This window comes from Podarcis raffonei, chromosome 3 (genome assembly GCF_027172205.1).
Source record: "Podarcis raffonei isolate rPodRaf1 chromosome 3, rPodRaf1.pri, whole genome shotgun sequence".
Taxonomy (NCBI): Eukaryota; Metazoa; Chordata; class Lepidosauria; order Squamata; family Lacertidae; genus Podarcis; species Podarcis raffonei.
The window spans coordinates 53,221,312-53,234,617 of record NC_070604.1 but is presented as its reverse complement, the minus strand read 5'-3'; the positions used below and the strand labels follow the sequence as shown (position 1 = coordinate 53,234,617).

The following is a 13,306-nucleotide window of genomic DNA, read 5'->3' as shown; positions in this document are numbered from 1 at the left end:
GTAGGTAGGTACAATTGGTACCAAGACACTCTACAGTTGCCAGAAATAGAGCATTGAGTGGCAAGTGTTATACCTGCAAGTGTTCTTAGCCTTGTGACTGTTTGTTCTGTGAAGAGGCAAACAACAAACCATCCAGTGATGATTTGTAGTAAAGCTCTTCTCAGGAATGTGCCAAAATAAGGGGCTGCATCCAAGGAATAGCCTCATGCAGGTGTTACTATTTCTCATAAGAAAAAGGAGTCATAAAGAAGAGCCTAGCTTCAATATTTTGGTTTGATCCATGAGATTATTCAACACCCCCTTTGAATCCAACTGTTTCTAAAGGTCTGGAATGAATTTCCTTGAGGCTGTTAATTTTACAGACAGAAAGTTGATGTTTAGAGAAGACAATGCTTTCTGATGTGGAAAATCAAACCTTACCTGATAAATTTGGCATTTACTATTAGGATGTGGGGCAAAAAAGTTGCCTACCAATTCTGGCTACCAACCTGAAGGCATGACAGGAGTAACAGGAGGAAGGAAATGTTTTTGATGCTCCCCACAGAAACAGCATAAAGAGCAGGAGGAAGAAAAGAGGTGATGCCAAGGACCTTCTGGGTTCAGAAGGCATTCTGGAACTCAGTTTGGTTTTCGGAAAGAAGACTTGCTCTGTCTGAAGAAAGAGCCCCAATAATAGATGGTGGCTTGGTATCTTGGAGGCAAGGCCAGCTCTACTATTAGAATAAAATGAAGAAATGACCTTAGGTGGCAGATGCTGGATGGCAGCAGTGGCAGCTCCCTGGTTGTTCCTCCTGAGCCCATGGATATTTCTCTTCTGATCAAGGATAGAGCTGGGTATACCACACAGCCTGTCATGGGACCTCTAAACTAGCCTACTGCCTCAGATGTGGTGGAGGATGCTAACAGCTGCTGGTGTTTTGGAAAAAAAATCCAGCTGCCGCTCCATGAAATGGAGACGGGGAACCATCTTATTTACTGTATTTATTCAAATCTAATGCACACCATTTTGGGCAAGATTACATTGCAAAAATTAAAGTGTACATTAGATTCGATGGCACATGTACATTTGCCGCAAATACTTTTTTTTTTATTCAAGGTGCACATTAGATTTGATGGTACATTAGTAATTACAGTAATTGCCTCAGGTAGTAAAAACTCTTGTGCTAGCCCTGCTGGAAGGACAGGGGCTCAGGAGGGGATACTTTCCATCCTGTTTTCTTCCTTTCCTATCAAATGCAATGAAACCTCAGTTAGTGAAATATATTCTTGAAGTGACTTGCTCTGAAGCTGGCAGTGGGTAACCAGATTGGCAGAAGTATTATTTCATTAGCAGAAATTGGACTCTGGCTCAAATGAACCCTGTTATTCTATAAGGGGTGGAGAGTTACAGGCCAGACAGTGGGCTGCTCAAAAAACCCCAGACCATTTCCCTCAGCCTTGGATTAAGCACCACAGCTCTTCTACAGCAGTAGTTCCCTGACAATGCACATAGTCAAGAAGTGGAGAAATGTTATGTCTCCCTCACGGTGAGCTTCTGTTGATGCTCCAGGGCTTCCAGAGCCCATGAGAAAAGTACCTGTCACAATAGGCTCTAATATTGTTCTCTCTTTGTTATCTTGTTGCTTGGATACTGCAATGATTCACTTCCATAGATATTTAAAAACCCAGAAGGATAGAGTAAAGAATGGTTTGATACCGAGTTTGAGCAGTTCAGAAGACCTGCATACCGCGGCAGTGGGCTGTGCGAATGGAGTAAGAACAAAGTCGAAGGAAGTGGCCAGGGCTGTCTTTGGAACGCACAGTCCTCCCCCCTCCTCTTGACTTAATGCCAGTTCAGGGAAGTGATGCACAGTTTCTTCTTGTAGCCCTGTGACAAACCCAAGTTGCAGAGACAAACCTGAACAAACAAACAAACAAACAAAGCTGCCTGCAAGTGGTTGAAGAGCAGAGGGAGCCCATTTCCCCTCATGCTGTGCCATTTGCGGCCTGTGGAAAGAGGGCTAACATGATTTGGTGTGTGAAGCTGCCCGTCACTTCCATGGAAAATAAGTGTGAATGCTGCCAGGCAGCTCCTGTCCTACGGCAAAAAAGCAGTAAGAAAAAGGAATAAACCAAACTTCTTGGCAGTGGGGAAATATGTATTCCGATATGTGCTTTGTTCTTGATAGATAGGAGATGGATGGAATGACGCAAAGGGAAATCAGAAATTGCTCAGCAAGTCTCCAGGTGCAAACATTGTTCTTAATTTGTAAAAAAACAATAACTCCAAAATATGCTAGACTAATATATGATACTCATATCAGGAACAACCTTTCCATGTGTCTGACTCTCCTAGGAATCTGCTTCTTTTAAATAAAATTTTGCTATCTGGGAAATGCAAGTTAATTTTGCTGTCATCTTACAGGCACCAGCACCAAGCAAGGGACAGCACCCACATGGCACTGGGAGGGGGTGACAAAGTGTAGGCTGGGAACAGGAAAAGAAAACAGGCTCACCACCCTGAAATTCGCCCAGCCCTATACAATACTTGTAGTTCAAAGGTCTTTGCATACACACTCTAGCTGCAGTCCTTGTTAGGAAGTCAATATTATTATCTGCTATACATACTGCAGGCGGAAGGACTGAAACAGAGAGTGTGGCTTAGGTTTACCTAAGGTTGCCTAGTGAGTTCCTAGCGGAATCAAGGTTCAAACTGGGGATTTCCTCAGCCACTGTGCTATGCCAGCTCTCTTTTATAAACAACTGGCAATAGTGAGGAGTAATGACAGAAAAAGAAAAAGTTGATTCTGCTAGCATTCAACTGCGCTGCACAAATTTTAATCACCAACCTATCTCAACCTGGTGCCTTCCAGCTGTATTAGACTCCACCAGACACAGCTGTAGTCCAAGCAGCTGGAGGACATCAAGTTGGGGACATCTTTTCTAAATCATCCAGGACAGACCATTGCTTGAAACAATAATACTGGGATTGATATCAATTTGCCAGAGTTTTTTCTTGAATTATCTTAATGGGAAGCACTGGCATGTATTTCTATGTCACCTGTTCATTGTCTGCAATTCTTTAAAAATCTAAGTGCCTTGAAACAGATACCATAGCAACATACGGTAGAACCTCCAGACATAAGAGGAATTCAATGTCACACGCTTCTGATAGTTTCACCAATGCAAACATTTTGGCTTCCAGACAGACTGATCCCCCACCTCCTCCTCCCATGGGGTTCTCTCCATTAAAACCAATTTTGATGGGGGGGGGACTCTGTTGTGCAAGAAGTGATTGTGCAGGGCTTCCACTGACAGATCTTATGATTTGAATCCCACCTACATTAATATAAAGAAAGAAACTGAAGTCCTGTTGTTGCTTTCTTTGCATAACAATTCTATTCTATTCTCCACTCCACCCACAACTAATGCATCTACAATTCCTAATCACAGTGAGTGGATTCTATACTGTATGTATATTATGTGCTCAGAAGGACACTGGCTTTGCCTGTCCAATATATAGACATCACAAAACCCCGATATATTTTTATGGGATAGGACTTTAAAACAAATGGCTTGAATATCAAAAAGCGTACATTTAAGCCAGGTTTCTTTTCTCCCCTACAACTGCTTTTTAAATGCAGGGCTGAACAGTTGGTTTTGGATTGTCTTCATGTGTGTCATTTGCTGTAATTATTAATCAATCACTAATGATTTATCATTAAGTCAGTAACCTGCCAGTAACCTGCCTTTTTACTGGTACTTTCAACAATGGCTTCTATTTACTACTGGCTAAATCACTAACTGCTGCCAGTATTTCACTCAGCTGCATTCCTCAGAATTGTTTGCTAAACCTCCCATCAGCCTAAGCCATGACATGATACCAACTTAGCTAAGAGGCACATTCATCTAAGCACATTTGGCTCTTTTGTCAGTCTGTAATGAGGAACAGCACACTTCATTCTAGATAAGCAACATCCTTACCATTTACAAGGTTATCGTCTTTTCAGAGATCTATCTTTGGATTATTGATTTTCCCCCTTAAAAGACCAAGATTATTTTGGGTTTTCAGCCAAATCTAAAGTTCACAGCATAATAAAGGCTGCCTTTTCCCCATCAAAACTGTGTATACTTTGATCATTAATCATTTATGTGCAATAGTGTTTTAGAATCCTTGAATCCTTCATCCTACACAGCCCTGTAGGCCAGGGATGGGGAACCCTCTTCAGCCCGGGGGCCACATTTATTTGTGGGCAACATTCTGGGGGCCACATGCCGGTGATGGGAAGGACCAGAGGCAATAGTGGAGCCTTTGCACCTACTATAGGCTAGTTTCTACACACACACTTGTCTATTTCCCATCCAGGCAAGGGTCAGGAGTGGGAGTCAGGGGCAGATCAGCAGTTAAACACTGTCAGAGAAGTTAACTCTTTATTCAAACAAACCCAAACAGCACAGGCCTAGTAATCACATCAACTCCTCCCAGTAGGTCTTGCCCCAATGAGGCAGTTGTGAGGACTGAAGGTCCTCGCCTTCCCACTGCTCTCTAAGGCTCCTCCCCTGGGTCCTTCCCCACCAACATGAGGCTCCTTCCTCTGGTTTCTCTTTGCTCCATCCTCTGTGTTCTGGGAGACTGGGGGTGGGGAGGGGGGCTGGTTACAGCAGGAAGAGAGATTCCCTGACTTCTTCAGCAGCCCGCCTCCACTCTGCTTCTTGAACAACCCCTGCTTCTGCCTCTGATTCTGGATGGCTCTCTGCCCCAGCCTCTTCCTGCTCACCAAACCCTGTATCCTCTTCAGCTTCCAACACCTTCTCCTCCCAGTCTGCTCCCTCTGGTCGCTCATTGTTGTCCTACCACCAATCCACTGGCTCTTAGCCTTCTTCCCCTGAGGTTTCCCTTGGAGGTTCCCCAGCTGATGCCTCCTTCTCCTCCTCTGCATCCAGCCAGTCCATGACATCAAGCAAGAGTCATTGTTGGAATTCAAAGTTCCATTCCAGCCAGCCAAAAACAGCCAAAGGGGGTGTGAAGCAAGGTTTTTGATGGGTGTGGGCTGGAGAGTGCCCTAAGGGCCAGGTAAAGAGGCCTCAAGGGCTGCACTTGGTCCCTGGGTCTGAGGTTTCCCATGCCTGTTGTAAGCAGATGAACACATTTCACATTCTGCTTATGGAGAAGGGGTCTTCTCTGAGTAAAACTTAGTGGAGGGGTATTTTTTATCATTATGTTATGCATTCTGTGTTTTTAACTTGTAAACTGCCTTGTGATCTTCGGAATGAAGAGCAATATATAAATTTAATAAATGATAATAAGACTGCCACTCAAAGACCCTTCATTCTTCCAACATGCCCCCCAAAGGGACAACAGGTCAGATTCAAGAGGCTTTGTGTTTTTAACCTGTTTGGCATTTCAAGTGTGAAAGCTAGCTGAGCATGGAGACCAAACTTGTAAAATACATTAAATGGAGATACTTGAGATGGTCTATGTGCAGAAAAAGAATTCAAGACAGAGGCAATAAAGCAGCCAGACTGGGCCTGGCTCCTTTCAGTGTGTCATTCCAAATCAAACAGAAACAGTCTAAAGCAAAATGCTGTGCACCACATTCAAGAAGAATTAGTGCCACATAACTGTGAAATAAAAGGTCTAATAGCAAAGAATGACAGAATTATGTCATTTGCAGCATGAAACTGTGTCATGAACTCTTTAACTGTTATTTTGAAGGAAGACCATTACAGCTTTGCAATTTGCTGGTTATTATGTTGGCCTGACATATTTCAATTCACACTGACCCTTCTTTGTGCCTATGGTATCTTTCAGAGATAATGAACATTACAGAATGCCTATATCTACAGTATCAGCATTGAATTTTCACTGCTGATAAGAGATCCAGTAAATATTGATCCTGTGGAGAAAGCCAGCCAATGTACAGTAAAATTGTTTGGAACAGTTCAGGAAAATAGTGTTTGCTCTGTTCTGGATAAGATTGTACTTTTCCCTCTTAAGGAACAGGTGTGTATGTTGGGATTCACAGGATGCTGTGTAAGTAAGTCTGCAGGCTTCAGTCAGCAACAGGCTGATGCAATACTCTCTGTGGAGGTGCTGGGTCAGGATGACTCAGCAGTAATGTGATTGGCTGTCACCGGTTTAAAAGTAAAGCCTGTCCAATAGTAATTGTGGTGGTGTGGTGTAGATGAGTGTGGAGTCTTCTTTTGCCTCAAGGTGCAGGTACTCTGTCTGATTATATGAACTGCTTCTGTAGATATTTGTATATATATTTAGCTCACAATAATAAATACTGCACTAAAGAACCTGGGACTCCGAGCATTCTGCTAAAAGCGCAAGTGCAAGTTGGCAGTACTAAGATCCAGCCCTTCTTTTGAGTGCACAGGTAGCACTTGTGGCTTCTACTGTTGCACCAAGTGCCCCTTTCCTGGACAGAGAGGGTCGGACCATATCTATGCTCTGGTTACATCTGTATTAAATTTCTACAATTTGGGTTGCCTTTGAAGACAGTAACTAGATTATGGAGCATATCTCAAGAGCATTAAAACAGCTCAGATATTGGGATAACCTCATGCTTTCATATGGATCTGCTCTATTAAACACCTAGTCACCTTTAGAGGATGAGGCAGGAGGTGACTGGGCTTCTGCCCAGTCCTTTGGTGGTGACCCATCTATGGAATAGCGTAGTTCTGCTAAACTACCTGAATTTCCACAGTATACTTGTGCTGCCATTTGACTTCACTGTTTACAATTTTTCCCTTTTCATGCATGTTTGTGTGTTCCTGCTAAACAAGGATAACACTTCATGCATATGATGAAGTAGACTCCATCCATGAAAGATTATGCCAAAATAAACATGTTGGGCTCTAGGTGGCATAGAGAATTACTCTGTTGTAATTCTCAGAGTAATTGGTCTGGTGCCAAATGTACTTAGATTTAGGCACCAAGTTAAAAGAATTATTTTAATCAAAGTGCTTAAATGAATAGGATGGCATTTTATTTCTGTTTCAGAAGTTTTGATGCTATTTGTTTCTATTGCTGCTTTATCTTGTTTTCTTCTGCTTTCACTATTTGTGATTCATTGTTGCATTGGTTTTTACTCTGCATTTTTATCTATTATATTTTTTAAGGAGCCTTGAAAATGTTGCATATAAATCAATAGGTGGGATATAAGTATCTTCAGGAAAATAAGTTTCCAAATTATCAGATAATCTACCCTTAAGAAAATCTATTTATTCAGTAAGTGTTTATAAAAATATTATTCAAAGAACAGAGTTAAACTTCATCATCTTGGTGTGGTACAGAAATACCTTAATACAGTTCAGACTGTTGCACATTTACAGATGGAAGGGAGAACTGGATGGAAACCTCCTTTTTGGAATTCTAACTTTAGAACTGGCCTACTGACAATCATATAAAGCCCTATCAGGACTATATACATTTATCACTTGTAACAAGCTGTATCGCACCACTTAAAACAGTCATTGCTCCCCCAAATAATCTTGGGAAGTGTAGTTTGTTAAGGATGTTGGGAGTTGTTAGGAGATCCTGATTCCCCACCCAGAGCTACAACGCATAGTGTTCCCTTTGATGATTGACTGTTAAACCATTATTGGAACTGTAGCTCTGTGAGGGAGAATAGTGGTCTCCTTAACAATTCTCAGCACCCTAAACAAACTACAGTTCCCAGGATACTTTGGGGGAAAGCATTGCTGTTCAAAGTGGTATGATGCAGCTTTAAATGTACAGAGCAGATGGGATCTAAGTCTACCAGTTATTACCACTCAGGGTGGGACACCAGAACGGATTCTTACTCAGAAACTTGCATTTAGTACCCACTGAAATAGACAGGCAAGGTATGGTGGTTTCATTTCCACTGAACTTATTAGAACATAAGCACAACTAATGTAGTCTGGATTCAACCCAATGCTTGACTACTATAGACAGGTGGCTAGCAAAAGGAGAGAAACACTGGCATCAAATCCAGTTTATACATGTTTCCTAAGTACTGTATCTATCTATCTATCTGTGGTTATGAAGTATGAAGCTGCAATAGATAGATCATGGAATCAAATACAAAATATCACAACTCCTATTGCTGTTAGAGGTGGGGTTTTTTTTAATTAAAAAACAACAACACCTTTGTGTTCTAATGAGAAATGAATTCAATCCAATTTTCTTCAACTCTGTCCCATCAATAATAAATAACTTTATCAAAACTACAGCCATCCATTTCCATTCAGACCATTCATATCTCCAGTCATTTCAGTGATAAGGCCCATGCACAGTCTAGCAGCCATCAACAAACAGATTACCAATTCCAAGTAATCCACATTCCCTTCTGAGCAACCTTCGGTGGAAGAAGCCAGAGGCACAAGTGGGCAGGGCAACAAAAGGGAAATTTAGCTTTGTTCAGGGGTAGGCTAGTTCCCCCCCTCCCTCTCCCTCACAACATAAAAACAGTTTAAAACAGCTTACCACCACAAAACTATGGTGGGTAAAAAGCCATTGTTCAGGGGTAGGCTAGTCCCCCCCCCTCTCCTCCCCCACAAAATAAAAACAGTTTAAAACAACTTACCACCACAAAACTAAGGTGGGTAAGAAACCATAGTAAAAAGGTGTGTCTTTAGCATTTGCCAAAAGCTTTATAATAAAGATGCCGGACAAACAGACTTCTGTGAGGAGGAAGTTCCACAACTGAGGGGCTGCCACAGAAAACAGCCGCTCCTGGGCCACACTCCCTGAGCTGCTTCCTGAGGGTGGTGGAACAATGGAGGCCCAAGCAGAGGGGTGAGGAAGGCTCTGTAGAAAACGAGGCATTTTCTTTTCAGCTATTTGGAGCCTGAGTCATGTAGGGATCTGAATGCCAATACGGAACACCTTGAAATGAGCCTGGAAATGAACCCATTTCAACCGGTGTATCTGTTTTGAAATGGGTTGTCTTTTTTAACGCTTGACGTTTTATTATGTTTTCATATGTGCTGAAAGCTGCCCAGAGCGGCTGGGGAAACCCAGCCAGATAGGTGGGGTATAAGTATTATTATTATTATTATTATTATTATTATTATTATTATTATTTATTAAATTATGATTGTGTGGGATTCTAAAGGGAACCCCAGTCAGTAATTTGGCTGCTGCACTTTGGCCCAGTTGAACTGTCCCAAGTTGTGTCTAAGTGCAGCCCCCCGTAGAGCACACTGCAGTAATCCAATCTGGAAGTTGCCAGAGCATGGAGTACAGTGGCCAAGTCATTTCAGTCTAAATGGGGCCATAGCTGCCAAACCAGCCGTAGCTGGAAAGGGGCCTATAGTGACAGTGTTAAATCAGGGAGCAAGCCCAAGATATGAACCTGTTATTTCCAGGGGAGTGCAGCCCACTGAGGACTACCAGTAGCCACAGAAAAGGAAATTGAGGGAGAGTGAAAACCCTATTACAGTGATGGTGAACCTTTTAGAGACTGAGTGCCCAAACTGCAATCCAAAACCCCCTTATTTATCGCAAAGTGCCAACACAGCAATTGAACCTGTTTATCTCATTTTTTTCTGTGTGTTTCACGTTTCTTCTTTATGACTGCTGTTGTAATAAATAATCCTTCATAAAAGTTATTGCATTACATTCTTCATTAAATTATCTTTCCATTGAAAGATACCATAATTTTATGGTATAACTCAGTGCTTTTTTTCTAAAAATGTTTAGGGGTACTCTCATTTTGACTCAAGAAAATCACCACTGGGGGAAAATAATTACAGTTCAAATTGGGAAAAATAAATACAGTGAATTTATTCTCCTGTTAAATTCACAAAATGTATGTGTACCCCCACATCCCCACAGAAAAAAAGGCACTGGTATTACTCCCAAACTAAGTGGTGTTATGAGCCATCGAACCTCGGAAATACATTTTTTCCAGGAGGTTCCACAATTTTGGCTACTAGTGTACACTGGAGGGCTGTACCACCCTCTCCCAATTTTTAATATGAGATAATAATGATTGTCTGTGTGTGCACATACACATATAAATAAATAAATAAACCCAGCCAGATTGGTGGGGTATTATTATTATTTTGCTGTTTCTTTGGCTGCTGTTTGATTGCAGCCTCCATGGAATGAATTTCTTGGTTGGCTTCCGCGGGAAAGCCCAGCAAACATGTAAACCCAGTAGCTCCTTCTTAGGTTGCCATCTTTATATGCTTACTGACCTGGGAGTTAAGCCCTGCTGAACTCAAGGCGGCTTACTCCTGAGTAGGAAAAACAGGCTGGCGGGAGGCCCTGGTGCATCAAAAGTCAATGCCTGCTCAGCCCCTCACTCACTCGCTAGGCCCTGGTGCCGCAGGCTTTGGACGGCATGCGCGAGCCCTCTCCTCCTCCTCCTCCTCCCCCCCCCTGCCCCCGGCATGGAAGCTATGGCCCTGCTGGGGCAAAGCTGTGTGTGCCCACAGGAAGGGCTCTGAGTGCCCTCTCAGAGCCTACTGGAGAGCCAGTGTGGTGCAGTGGTTAAGAGCGGTAGTCTCGTAATCTGGGGAACTGGGTTCGCGTCTCCGCTCCTCCACATGCAGCTGCTGGGTGACCTTGGGCCAGTCACACTTCTCTGAAGTCTCTCAGCCCCATTCACCTCACAGAGTGTTTGTTGTGGGGGAGGAAGGGAAAGGAGAATGTTGGCCGCATTGAGACTCAGGGTAGTGATAAAGCGGGATATCAAATCCAAACTCTTCTTCTTCTTCTTCTTTGGCATGCGTGCCATAGGTTTACCTAATAGGGCAGTGGTGGTGAACCTAACTGCACCCCATTCAATTTGTGCCCATACATTTCTCTCTCTTTTTGGCTGCTCTCAGGATGTGTGTACAAACACAGTCTTCTATTTCTGTTAGGAAAAACATTTCTAAGAATATTTTTCAACCACGCAAATAAGTCATACAGAATATGCTTTCACATCAACTGCATGATGAAGTCACTGACCGCTGTACTAGCCAACTGCACAAGAAGAGTTAAGATGAGACTGTGACTAGATGACAGGTAGCCTAATTAGAACCAAATTATTAGTTGTGTAGCAAATAATCAGTGCAAAGCAAATCAATTCCAATGCAGGAATTACAAAAGTATGGTATAGCTTAAAAGTGTTAGCAAATCCACTTCCCAAATGAGATTGTGGAGAGTTGGCTATTATTGTTTTGAACTCCTTGACCGCTGCTGGTTGATTAGGGCTAGGTGGAACATCCAGTTTCTGTTCTGGCTTTATTGCATTATCAATTCACACTTTCCCAGGCTGACAAATCTGGAAGATGAAATTTAAATGTTATTTTTAAATCTTGGGTCAGGTAAGGTAACGAAGATCGTATGTTCCTTCGAGAGAACCTAATCATGTTAAAATGTCATTGGCTTTCATGGCTTTTCTGAATATTTGGGCTGATTCTAAGAGACAGATTAATTGGTTTAATTTCCTCCCCCAGTTAACTGTACACACACTGAGATCTACAATGTGTGTGACAGCCAAATATTAATATTTGTAATTATTTGAGTTCATTTTATCCAATCATTTGTTCAGGAATTACTTGCAGCAGAAATATACTCATTTCCTCTGATTTTGAAAGAGCACTCATAACTGTGGCAGCCTTCACCTCATTAGACCTTTTGAACAGATTGCTGGTAATAAGTAGATGGGATCACAAATGTGCAGCTACTTGCCACTTCTGCCAGATCAGTCTATATCCCCCCCACCCCTGCCCCAGCTGATTATTTAGCTTCAGAATGGACACCTAGATGACTATCTGTGGTTGGAGACAGAAAGTAGCTTTCAGGGGGAGATTGTTTCTCAAGATCTATGCCCTCCTTTCTTTTCTCCTACTACCATTTCTGCATAAACAGGTTCTGCAGGGTTGTGAGCACTGGCAACCTGGCAACCTGTTAACCAGAGCCGACAGTAGGATGAGCATGCATTCTGTGGGCAATGATGCCTCTATAATAGAACCCTTCAGCTAATTTATCACCTTTCCAGATTTCTTGTGAGAAAGCTGAAGATTTACCAAGCAGCTGAATGGATAAGGTGTGCAGATGGCAGTACCCATCAACGAGCCCTAGTTAGAGAGCAAAGATTGTGTGATGCAAGCAGAAGTTAGTTTGAAATAAAACAGCATGCCTTTCAATAGGTCAAAGCTAAAGGTTTCCAACTGTAGCTTCTAATATCTGGCTGGTGGTGTAATTAGCAATCACCCACTAACTCCACCGACAATTTATTTATTAAATGTATATACTGCCCTTCAGCTGAGGATCACAGGGCGGATAACAATATAAAACATGGGTAGGCAAACTAAGGCCCCGGGGCCAGATCCGGCCCAATCGCCTTCTAAATCCGGCGCGCAGACGGTCCGGGAATCAGCGTGTTTTTACATGAGTAGAATGTGTCCTTTTGTTTAAAATGCATCTCTGGGTTATTTGTGGGGCATAGGAATTTGTTCATTTTCCCCCCTTCAAAATATATTCCGGCCCCCCACAAGGTCTGAGGGACAGTGGACCGGTCCCCTGATGAAAAAGTTTGCTGACCCCTGATATAAAAACACAAAAATACATAAACAATAAATACATAAACATAAAAAACACAACAAAACATCCCCACCCTCATCCCAGTTTAGAAGGCCATAGATTGTTTAATTGGCCAAAGGCCTGGGAGAAGAGGACACCACTTTTGATGTAGGCAAAAGTAACCCCTTACTCATTCTCAGTGGATTCATTTTTAAAGGAATTTTGTTCCAAGAACTGGAATAAATCACGTAACAAGATTAAGCATGATATTATTCTATGTACCTTGCAGGAACATAGGAAGCTGCCTTAGTCAGACCACCTGCCTGAGTCAGACCAATGGTCTAAGGTCACAAGGGAAAAAGAGCAGCTCATCCCCGAATTTGAGACACAAAGCTGATATAGGTGTTACAGGGGATAGTCTAAAACTTCAGTGATCTCAATGATAAATGGAGAGACAAAATATTTACAACTGTGGAAAACTGGAATAGGAAAACTATGATAAAATTGTACAGACTGTACTAAGAAGTGTTCCTTCTAATACAAGGGTCTAGAACATATTGTAAAACGTGTTGGAAACTTTTTTCACAGGAGAAAGGATAAAAGGAAGAAATGTAATGGTGTCTTTTGAGTGCCACCTTTTATAATGACATAGCAACTCATTAAAAGTATATTCTGAATTTGTACCCAATGTGCACCATGATTTTTCTTACATTATCTGTGTTAATAAATGACAAATTGTTGTTTTTTAAGGAAACTATATCACATACCAAAGTAGAATTTCACATCTTTCTGCTGCTCTAGTGGATTCCATTGAAA

The 13,306-nt window shown here is 42.1% G+C and overlaps 1 protein-coding gene across 1 annotated transcript in view; it reads right to left on the bottom strand.

Moving 5' to 3' along the window:
- The window catches only part of GPR6 (G protein-coupled receptor 6), a 30,442-nt gene extending 21,691 nt beyond the window's left edge, over positions 1-8,751 (bottom strand). Inside the window, exon 1 of the mRNA XM_053381656.1 lies at positions 8,556-8,751. The gene's annotated coding sequence lies outside the window, so the exon portion shown is untranslated. The remainder of the gene's footprint in view (positions 1-8,555) is intronic.
- Positions 8,752-13,306: the final 4,555 nt, after the last annotated feature.